An 11,749-nucleotide genomic window follows, 5' to 3' on the forward strand; every position below is an offset into this window, starting at 1 on the left:
ATACTCAGAAAGTAGAAGAGATACTCAGAAGGTAGAAGAGATACTCAGAAAGTAGAAGAGATACTCAGAAAGTAGAAGAGATACTCAGAAGGTAGAAGAGATACTCAGAGATACTCAGAAGGTAGAAGAGATACTCAGAAGGTAGAAGAGATACTCAGAAAGTAGAAGAGATACTCAGAAGGTAGAAGAGATACTCAGAAGGTAGAAGAGATACTCAGGAGGTAGAAGAGATACTCAGAAGGTAGAAGAGATACTCAGAAGGTAGAAGAGATACTCAGAAGGTAGAAGAGATACTCAGAAGGTAGAAGAGATACTCAGAAGGTAGAAGAGATACACAGGAGGTAGAAGAGATACTCAGAAGGTAGAAGAGATACTCAGAGATACTCAGAAGGTAGAAGAGATACTCAGAAGGTAGAATAGATACTCAGAGATACTCAGAAGGTAGAAGAGATACTCAGAGATACTCAGAAGGTAGAAGAGATACTCAGAAGGTAGAAGAGATACTCAGAAGGTAGAAGACATACTCAGAAGGTAGAAGTGATACTCAGAAAGTAGAAGAGATACTCAGAAGGTAGAAGAGATACTCAGAAGGTAGAAGAGATACTCAGAAAGTAGAAGAGATACTCAGAAAGTAGAAGAGACACTCAGAAGGTAGAAGAGATACTCAGAGATACTCAGAAGGTAGAAGAGATACTCAGAAGGTAGAATAGATACTCAGAAGGAAGAAGAGATACTCAGAAGGTAGAAAAGACACTCAGGAAGTAGAAGAGATACTCAGAAGGTAGAAGAGATACTCAGAAAGTAGAAGAGATACTCAAAGTAGAAGAGACACTCAGAAAGTAGAAGAGACACACAGAAGGTAGAAGAGATACTCAGAGATACTCAGAAGGTAGAAGAGATACTCAGAAGGTAGAAGAGATACTCAGAAAGTAGAAGAGATACTCAGAAAGTAGAAGAGATACTCAGAAGGTAGAAAAGATACTCAGAAGGTAGAAGAGATACTCAGAAGGTAGAAGAGATACTCAGAAGGTAGAAGAGATACTCAGAGATACTCAGAAGGTAGAAGAGATACTCAGAAGGTAGAAGAGATACTCAGAAGGTAGAAGAGATACTCAGAAAGTAGAAGAGATACTCAGAAAGTAGAAGAGATACTCAGAAGGTAGAAGAGATACTCAGGAGGTAGAAGATATACTCAGAAGGAAGAAGAGATACTCAGAAGGTAGAAAAGATACTCAGAAGGTAGAAGAGATACTCAGAAGATAGAAAAGATACTCATAAAGTAGAAGAGATACTCAGAAAGTAGAAGAGATACTCAGAAGGTAGAAGAGATACTCAGAGATACTCAGAAGGTAGAAGATATACTCAGAAAGTAGAAGAGATACTCAGAAGGTAGAAGAGATACTCAGAAGGTAGAAGAGATACTCAGAAGGTAGAAGAGATACTCAGAAAGTAGAAGAGACACTCAGAAGGTAGAAGAGATACTCAGAGATACTCAGAAGGTAGAAGAGATACTCAGAAGGTAGAAGAGATACTCAGAAAGTAGAAGAGATACTCAGAAAGTAGAAGAGACACACAGAAGGTAGAAGAGATACTCAGAGATACTCAGAAGGTAGAAGAGATACTCAGAAAGTAGAAGGGACACTCAGAAGGTAGAAGAGATACTCAGAGATACTCAGAAGGTAGAAAAGACACTCAGAAAGTAGAAGAGATACTCAGAAGGTAGAAGAGATACTCAGAAAGTAGAAGAGATACTCAAAGTAGAAGAGACACTCAGAAAGTAGAAGAGACACACATAAGGTAGAAGAGATACTCAGAGATACTCAGAAGGTAGAAGAGATACTCAGAAGGTAGAAGAGATACTCAGAAAGTAGAAGAGATACTCAAGTAGAAGAGATACTCAGAAGGTAGAAGAGATACTCAGAAGGTAGAAGAGATACTCAGAGATACTCAGAAGGTAGAAGAGATACTCAGAAGGTAGAAGAGATACTCAGAAGGTAGAAGAGATACTCAGAAAGTAGAAGAGATACTCAGAAAGTAGAAGAGATACTCAGCAAGTAGAAGAGATACTCAGAAGGTAGAAGAGATACTCAGGAGGTAGAAGATATACTCAGAAGGAAGAAGAGATACTCAGAAGGTAGAAGAGATACTCAGAAGGTAGAAGAGATACTCAGAAGGTAGAAGAGATACTCAGAAAGTAGAAGAGATACTCAGAAAGTAGAAGAGATACTCAGAAGGTAGAAGAGATACTCAGAAAGTAGAATAGATACTCAGAAAGTAGAAGAGATACTCAGAAGGTAGAAGAGATACTCAGAGATACTCAGAAGGTAGCAGAGATACTCAGAAGGTAGAAGAGATACTCAGAAAGTAGAAGAGATACTCAGAAGGTAGGAGATACTCAGGAGGTAGAAGAGATACTCAGAAGGTAGAAGAGATACTCAGAAGGTAGAAGAGATACTCAGAAGGTGGAAGAGATACTCAGAGATACTCAGAAGGTAGAAGAGATACTCAGAAGGTAGAAGAGATACTCAGAAGGTAGAAGAGATACTCAGAAGGTAGAAGAGATACACAGGAGGTAGAAGAGATACTCAGAAGGTAGAAGAGATACTCAGAGATACTCAGAAGGTAGAAGAGATACTCAGAAGGTAGAAGAGATACTCAGAAGGTAGAAGAGATACTCAGAAGGTAGAAGAGATACTCAGAAGGTAGAAGAGATACTCAGAAGGTAGAAGAGATACTCAGAAGGTAGAAGAGATACTCAGAAAGTAGAAGAGATACTCAGAAAGTAGAAGAGATACTCATACGGTAGAAGAGATACTCAGAGATACTCAGAAGGTAGAAGAGATACTCAGAAGGTAGAATAGATACTCAGAAGGAAGAAGAGATACTCAGAAGGTAGAAAAGACACTCAGAAAGTAGAAGAGATACTCAGAAGGTAGAAGAGATCCTCAGAAAGTAGAAGAGATACTCAAAGTAGAAGAGACACTCAGAAAGTAGAAGAGACACACAGAAAGTAGAAGAGATACTCAGAAAGTAGAAGAGATACTCAGAAGGTAGAAGAGATACTCAGAAGGAAGAAGAGATACTCAGAAGGTAGAAAAGACACTCAGAAAGTAGAAGAGATACTCAGAAAGTAGAAGAGACACTCAGAAAGTAGAAAAGATACTCAGAAGGTAGAAGAGATACTCAGAAGGTAGAAGAGATACTCAGAAGGTAGAATAGATACTCCGAAAGTAGAAGAGATACTCAGAAGGTAGAAGAGATACTCAGAGATACTCAGAAGGTAGAAGAGATACTCAGAAGGTAGAAGAGATACTCAGAAGGTAGAAGAGATACTCAGAAGGTAGAAGAGATACTCAGAAGGTAGAAGAGAACTCAGAAGGTAGAATAGATACTCCGAAAGTAGAAGAGATACTCAGAAGGTAGAAAAGACACTCAGAAAGTAGAAGAGATACTCAGAAGGTAGAAGAGATACTCAGAGATACTCAGAAGGTAGAAGAGATACTCAGAAGGTAGAAGAGATACTCAGAAAGTAGAAGAGATACTCAAAGTAGAAGAGACACTCAGAAAGTAGAAGAGACACACATAAGGTAGAAGAGATACTCAGAGATACTCAGAAGGTAGAAGAGATACTCAGAAGGTAGAAGAGATACTCAGAAGGTAGAAGAGATACTCAGAAAGTAGAAGAGATACTCAGAAGGTAGAAGAGATACTCAGAAGGTAGAAGAGATACTCAGAGATACTCAGAAGGTAGAAGAGATACTCAGAAGGTAGAAGAGATACTCAGAAGGTAGAAGAGATACTCAGAAAGTAGAAGAGATACTCAGAAAGTAGAAGAGATACTCAGCAAGTAGAAGAGATACTCAGAAGGTAGAAGAGATACTCAGGAGGTAGAAGATATACTCAGAAGGAAGAAGAGATACTCAGAAGGTAGAAGAGATACTCAGAAGGTAGAAGAGATACTCAGAAGGTAGAAGAGATACTCAGAAGGTAGAAGAGATACTCAGAAAGTAGAAGAGATACTCAGAAGTAGAAGAGATACTCAGAAGGTAGAAGAGATACTCAGAAAGTAGAAGAGATACTCAGAAAGTAGAAGAGATACTCAGAAAGTAGAAGAGATACTCAGAAGGTAGAAGAGATACTCAGAGATACTCAGAAGGTAGCAGAGATACTCAGAAGGTAGAAGAGATACTCAGAAAGTAGAAGAGATACTCAGAAGGTAGGAGATACTCAGAAGGTAGAAGAGATACTCAGGAGGTAGAAGAGATACTCAGAAGGTAGAAGAGATACTCAGAAGGTAGAAGAGATACTCAGAGATACTCAGAAGGTAGAAGAGATACTCAGAAGGTAGAAGAGATACTCAGAAGGTAGAAGAGATACACAGGAGGTAGAAGAGATACTCAGAAGGTAGAAGAGATACTCAGAGATACTCAGAAGGTAGAAGAGATACTCAGAAGGTAGAAGAGATACTCAGAAGGTAGAAGAGATACTCAGAAGGTAGAAGAGATACTCAGAAGGTAGAAGAGATACTCAGAAGGTAGAAGAGATACTCAGAAAGTAGAAGAGATACTCAGAAAGTAGAAGAGATACTCATAAGGTAGAAGAGATACTCAGAGATACTCAGAAGGTAGAAGAGATACTCAGAAGGTAGAATAGATACTCAGAAGGAAGAAGAGATACTCAGAAGGTAGAAAAGACACTCAGAAAGTAGAAGAGATACTCAGAAGGTAGAAGAGATCCTCAGAAAGTAGAAGAGATACTCAAAGTAGAAGAGACACTCAGAAAGTAGAAGAGACACACAGAAAGTAGAAGAGATACTCAGAAAGTAGAATAGATACTCAGAAGGTAGAAGAGATACTCAGAAGGAAGAAGAGATACTCAGAAGGTAGAAAAGACACTCAGAAAGTAGAAGAGATACTCAGAAAGTAGAAGAGACACTCAGAAAGTAGAAAAGATACTCAGAAGGTAGAAGAGATACTCAGAAGGTAGAAGAGATACTCAGAAGGTAGAATAGATACTCCGAAAGTAGAAGAGATACTCAGAAGGTAGAAGAGATACTCAGAAGGTAGAAGAGATACTCAGAAGGTAGAAGAGATACTCAGAAGGTAGAAGAGAACTCAGAAGGTAGAATAGATACTCCGAAAGTAGAAGAGATACTCAGAAGGTAGAAAAGACACTCAGAAAGTAGAAGAGATACTCAGAAGGTAGAAGAGATACTCAGAGATACTCAGAAGGTAGAAGAGATACTCAGAAGGTAGAAGAGATACTCAGAAGGTAGAAGAGATACTCAGAAAGTAGAAGAGATACTCAGAAGGTAGAAGAGATACTCAGAAGGTAGAATAGATACTCCGAAGTAGAAGAGATACTCAGAAGGTAGAAGAGATACTCAGAGATACTCAGAAGGTAGAAGAGATACTCAGAAGGTAGAAGAGATACTCAGAAGGTAGAAGAGATACTCAGAAGGTAGAAGAGATACTCAGAAGGTAGAAGAGATACTCATAAGGTAGAAGAGATACTCAGAAAGTAGAAGAGATACTCAGAAAGTAGAAGAGATACTCAGAGATACTCAGAAGGTAGAAGAGATACTCAGAAGGTAGAATAGATACTCAGAAGGAAGAAGAGATACTCAGAAGGTAGAAAAGACACTCAGAAAGTAGAAGAGATACTCAGAAGGTAGAAGAGATCCTCAGAAAGTAGAAGAGATACTCAAAGTAGAAGAGACACTCAGAAAGTAGAAGAGACACACAGAAAGTAGAAGAGATACTCAGAAAGTAGAAGAGATACTCAGAAGGTAGAAGAGATACTCAGAAGGAAGAAGAGATACTCAGAAGGTAGAAGAGATACTCAGAAGGTAGAAGAGATACTCAGAGATACTCAGAAGGTAGAAGAGATACTCAGAAGGTAGAAGAGATACTCAGAAGGTAGAAGAGATACTCAGAAGGTAGAAGAGAACTCAGAAGGTAGAATAGATACTCCGAAAGTAGAAGAGATACTCAGAAGGTAGAAAAGACACTCAGAAAGTAGAAGAGATACTCAGAAGGTAGAAGAGATACTCAGAGATACTCAGAAGGTAGAAGAGATACTCAGAAGGTAGAAGAGATACTCAGAAGGTAGAAGAGATACTCAGAAAGTAGAAGAGATACTCAGAAGGTAGAAGAGATACTCAGAAGGTAGAATAGATACTCCGAAAGTAGAAGAGATACTCAGAAGGTAGAAGAGATACTCAGAGATACTCAGAAGGTAGAAGAGATACTCAGAAGGTAGAAGAGATACTCAGAAGGTAGAAGAGATACTCAGAAAGTAGAAGAGATACTCAGAAGGTAGAAGAGATACTCAGAAGGTAGAATAGATACTCAGAAAGTAGAAGAGATACTCAGAAGGTAGAAAAGACACTCAGAAAGTAGAAGAGATACTCAGAAGGTAGAAGAGATACTCAGAAAGTAGAAGAGATACTCAGAAAGTAGAAGAGACACTCAGAAAGTAGAAGAGACACTCAGAAAGTAGAAGAGATACTCAGTCAGAGGTGTAGATGACTAGACAGAACAGGCCCGATGCTCCAGTATCACAGGCCATTGATCAAAAGGAATGTCGGCACACAGCATATTGTTTTATCTATCAGGTTAAGGGGGGGCTCAACTCCAAGGAATGGGAATAACTAACATGACATCAGTCCCACAGGGTCATTCTTGAGCTGCGGTAATATATATATTTTTAAATAAACTTTTTTTTTTTTTTTTTTACTAGAATAAATGCATTTTCTGAACCCCCCACAAAATTAAGACCATATTAAACCTTCAAGAAAACATGTGGTTTCTCACCTCAGGATTTAAAGCCCGTTTTTCATTGTCCATGTTTGTCTGATATGGACAGCATTTACCTTCAACCCCGTCACAGACACCATGGAAGTTGTCTGATATGGACAGCATTTACCTTCAACCCCGTCACAGACACCATGGAAGTTGTCTGATATGGACAGCATTTACCTTCAACCCCGTCACAGACAACATGGAAGTTGTCTGCTATGGACAGCATTTACCTTCAACCCCGTCACAGACACCATGGAAGTTGTCTGATATGGACAGCATTTACCTTCAACCCCGTCACAGACACCATGGAAGTTGTCTGATATGGACAGCATTTACCTTCAACCCCGTCACAGACAACATGGAAGTTGTCTGATATGGACAGCATTTACCTTCAACCCCATCACAGACACCATGGAAGTTGTCTGATATGGACAGCATTTACCTTCAACCCCGTCACAGACACCATGGAAGTTGTCTGATATGGACAGCATTTACCTTCAACCCCGTCACAGACACCATGGAAGTTGTCTGATATGGACAGCATTTACCTTCAACCCCGTCACAGACACCATGGAAGTTGTCTGATATGGACAGCATTTACCTTCAACCCCGTCACAGACACCATGGAAGTTGTCTGATATGGACAGCATTTACCTTCAACCCCGTCACAGACACCATGGAAGTTGTCTGATATGGACAGCATTTACCTTCAACCCCGTCACAGACACCATGGAAGTTGTCTGATATGGACAGCATTTACCTTCAACCCCGTCACAGACAACATGGAAGTTGTCTGATATGGACAGCATTTACCTTCAACCCCATCACAGACACCATGGAAGTTGTCTGATATGGACAGCATTTACCTTCAACCCCATCACAGACAACATGGAAGTTGTCTGATATGGACAGCATTTACCTTCAACCCCGTCACAGACACCATGGAAGTTGTCTGATATGGACAGCATTTACCTTCAACCCCGTCACAGACACCATGGAAGTTGTCTGATATGGACAGCATTTACCTTCAACCCCATCACAGACAATATGGAAGTTGTCTGATATGGACAGCATTTACCTTCAACCCCGTCACAGACACCATGGAAGTTGTCTGATATGGACAGCATTTACCTTCAACCCCGTCACAGACACCATGGAAGTTGTCTGATATGGACAGCATTTACCTTCAACCCCGTCACAGACACCATGGAAGTTGTCTGATATGGACAGCATTTACCTTCAACCCCGTCACAGACAACATGGAAGTTGTCTGATATGGACAGCATTTACCTTCAACCCCGTCACAGACAACATGGAAGTTGTCTGATATGGACAGCATTTACCTTCAACCCCGTCACAGACACCATGGAAGTTGTCTGATATGGACAGCATTTACCTTCAACCCCGTCACAGACACCATGGAAGTTGTCTGATATGGACAGCATTTACCTTCAACCCCGTCACAGACAACATGGAAGTTGTCTGCTATGGACAGCATTTACCTTCAACCCCGTCACAGACACCATGGAAGTTGTCTGATATGGACAGCATTTACCTTCAACCCCGTCACAGACACCATGGAAGTTGTCTGATATGGACAGCATTTACCTTCAACCCCGTCACAGACAACATGGAAGTTGTCTGATATGGACAGCATTTACCTTCAACCCCATCACAGACACCATGGAAGTTGTCTGATATGGACAGCATTTACCTTCAACCCCGTCACAGACACCATGGAAGTTGTCTGATATGGACAGCATTTACCTTCAACCCCGTCACAGACACCATGGAAGTTGTCTGATATGGACAGCATTTACCTTCAACCCCGTCACAGACACCATGGAAGTTGTCTGATATGGACAGCATTTACCTTCAACCCCGTCACAGACACCATGGAAGTTGTCTGATATGGACAGCATTTACCTTCAACCCCGTCACAGACACCATGGAAGTTGTCTGATATGGACAGCATTTACCTTCAACCCCGTCACAGACACCATGGATGTTGTCTGATATGGACAGCATTTACCTTCAACCCCGTCACAGACAACATGGAAGTTGTCTGATATGGACAGCATTTACCTTCAACCCCATCACAGACACCATGGAAGTTGTCTGATATGGACAGCATTTACCTTCAACCCCATCACAGACAACATGGAAGTTGTCTGATATGGACAGCATTTACCTTCAACCCCGTCACAGACACCATGGAAGTTGTCTGATATGGACAGCATTTACCTTCAACCCCGTCACAGACACCATGGAAGTTGTCTGATATGGACAGCATTTACCTTCAACCCCATCACAGACAATATGGAAGTTGTCTGATATGGACAGCATTTACCTTCAACCCCGTCACAGACACCATGGAAGTTGTCTGATATGGACAGCATTTACCTTCAACCCCGTCACAGACACCATGGAAGTTGTCTGATATGGACAGCATTTACCTTCAACCCCGTCACAGACACCATGGAAGTTGTCTGATATGGACAGCATTTACCTTCAACCCCGTCACAGACAACATGGAAGTTGTCTGATATGGACAGCATTTACCTTCAACCCCGTCACAGACAACATGGAAGTTGTCTGATATGGACAGCATTTACCTTCAACCCCGTCACAGACACCATGGAAGTTGTCTGATATGGACAGCATTTACCTTCAACCCCGTCACAGACACCATGGAAGTTGTCTGATATGGACAGCATTTACCTTCAACCCCATCACAGACAACATGGAAGTTGTCTGATATGGACAGCATTTACCTTCAACCCCGTCACAGACACCATGGAAGTTGTCTGATATGGACAGCATTTACCTTCAACCCCGTCACAGACACCATGGAAGTTGTCTGATATGGACAGCATTTACCTTCAACCCCGTCACAGACACCATGGAAGTTGTCTGATATGGACAGCATTTACCTTCAACCCCGTCACAGACAACATGGAAGTTGTCTGATATGGACAGCATTTACCTTCAACCCCGTCACAGACACCATGGAAGTTGTCTGATATGGACAGCATTTACCTTCAACCCCGTCACAGACACCATGGAAGTTGTCTGATATGGACAGCATTTACCTTCAACCCCGTCACAGACACCATGGAAGTTGTCTGATATGGACAGCATTTACCTTCAACCCCGTCACAGACACCATGGAAGTTGTCTGATATGGACAGCATTTACCTTCAACCCCGTCACAGACACCATGGAAGTTGTCTGATATGGACAGCATTTACCTTCAACCCCGTCACAGACACCATGGAAGTTGTCTGATATGGACAGCATTTACCTTCAACCCCGTCACAGACAACATGGAAGTTGTCTGATATGGACAGCATTTACCTTCAACCCCGTCACAGACAACATGGAAGTTGTCTGATATGGACAGCATTTACCTTCAACCCCGTCACAGACAACATGGAAGTTGTCTGATATGGACAGCATTTACCTTCAACCCCGTCACAGACACCATGGAAGTTGTCTGATATGGACAGCATTTACCTTCAACCCCGTCACAGACAACATGGAAGTTGTCTGATATGGACAGCATTTACCTTCAACCCCGTCACAGACACCATGGAAGTTGTCTGATATGGACAGCATTTACCTTCAACCCCGTCACAGACACCATGGAAGTTGTCTGATATGGACAGCATTTACCTTCAACCCCGTCACAGACACCATGGAAGTTGTCTGATATGGACAGCATTTACCTTCAACCCCGTCACAGACACCATGGAAGTTGTCTGATATGGACAGCATTTACCTTCAACCCCGTCACAGACACCATGGAAGTTGTCTGATATGGACAGCATTTACCTTCAACCCCGTCACAGACACCATGGAAGTTGTCTGATATGGACAGCATTTACCTTCAACCCCGTCACAGACACCATGGAAGTTGTCTGATATGGACAGCATTTACCTTCAACCCCGTCACAGACAACATGGAAGTTGTCTGATATGGACAGCATTTACCTTCAACCCCGTCACAGACAACATGGAAGTTGTCTGATATGGACAGCATTTACCTTCAACCCCGTCACAGACAACATGGAAGTTGTCTGATATGGACAGCATTTACCTTCAACCCCGTCACAGACACCATGGAAGTTGTCTGATATGGACAGCATTTACCTTCAACCCCGTCACAGACACCATGGAAGTTGTCTGATATGGACAGCATTTACCTTCAACCCCGTCACAGACACCATGGAAGTTGTCTGATATGGACAGCATTTACCTTCAACCCCGTCACAGACACCATGGAAGTTGTCTGATATGGACAGCATTTACCTTCAACCCCGTCACAGACAACATGGAAGTTGTCTGATATGGACAGCATTTACCTTCAACCCCGTCACAGACACCATGGAAGTTGTCTGAATATGATTATGAAAGATACTTGTTATAAAATCAACATTTACCTAATGCCCAAATAAATACAATTATTAGAAATATAAAATCTCAGAAATTTTTGATTTTATTAAAACCCTGAAATAGACATATTGTGTGTGTCATCGGGCTCATCATTTTAAATAAAACAAACAAGCTTTCAATTCAGCATTGTAACATGAATCTAATCCTTTTGGGATTGTCCTTAACATTTCAGACTGAGCTCTGAAAACATAAAACTCATATTTATTAGTTTCCGCCATTTTATTGAACAAATATTGTCATGTGACAGGGTCACGTGACAGGGTCGAATACTGTAATGGCGTAGAACATATCGGCTTTCGTATAAACTAGTTTACTATCACAATTCCTCCAAGATTTACCCCAAAACATTGCATTTCATTGTCTGCAACTATGTTATAAGGACATTAGATATATTTAGAATAATCTGGGTTTTATTAACCAAACTGCAGTAGATATCGAAACAAATAAAAACACATCAGGCATTAGGTTAATTAGTAACATTCAACAGGGTT

The sequence above is a fragment of the Oncorhynchus kisutch genome, linkage group LG12, assembly GCF_002021735.2.
Source record: "Oncorhynchus kisutch isolate 150728-3 linkage group LG12, Okis_V2, whole genome shotgun sequence".
In the NCBI taxonomy this organism is placed as follows: domain Eukaryota; kingdom Metazoa; phylum Chordata; class Actinopteri; order Salmoniformes; family Salmonidae; genus Oncorhynchus; species Oncorhynchus kisutch.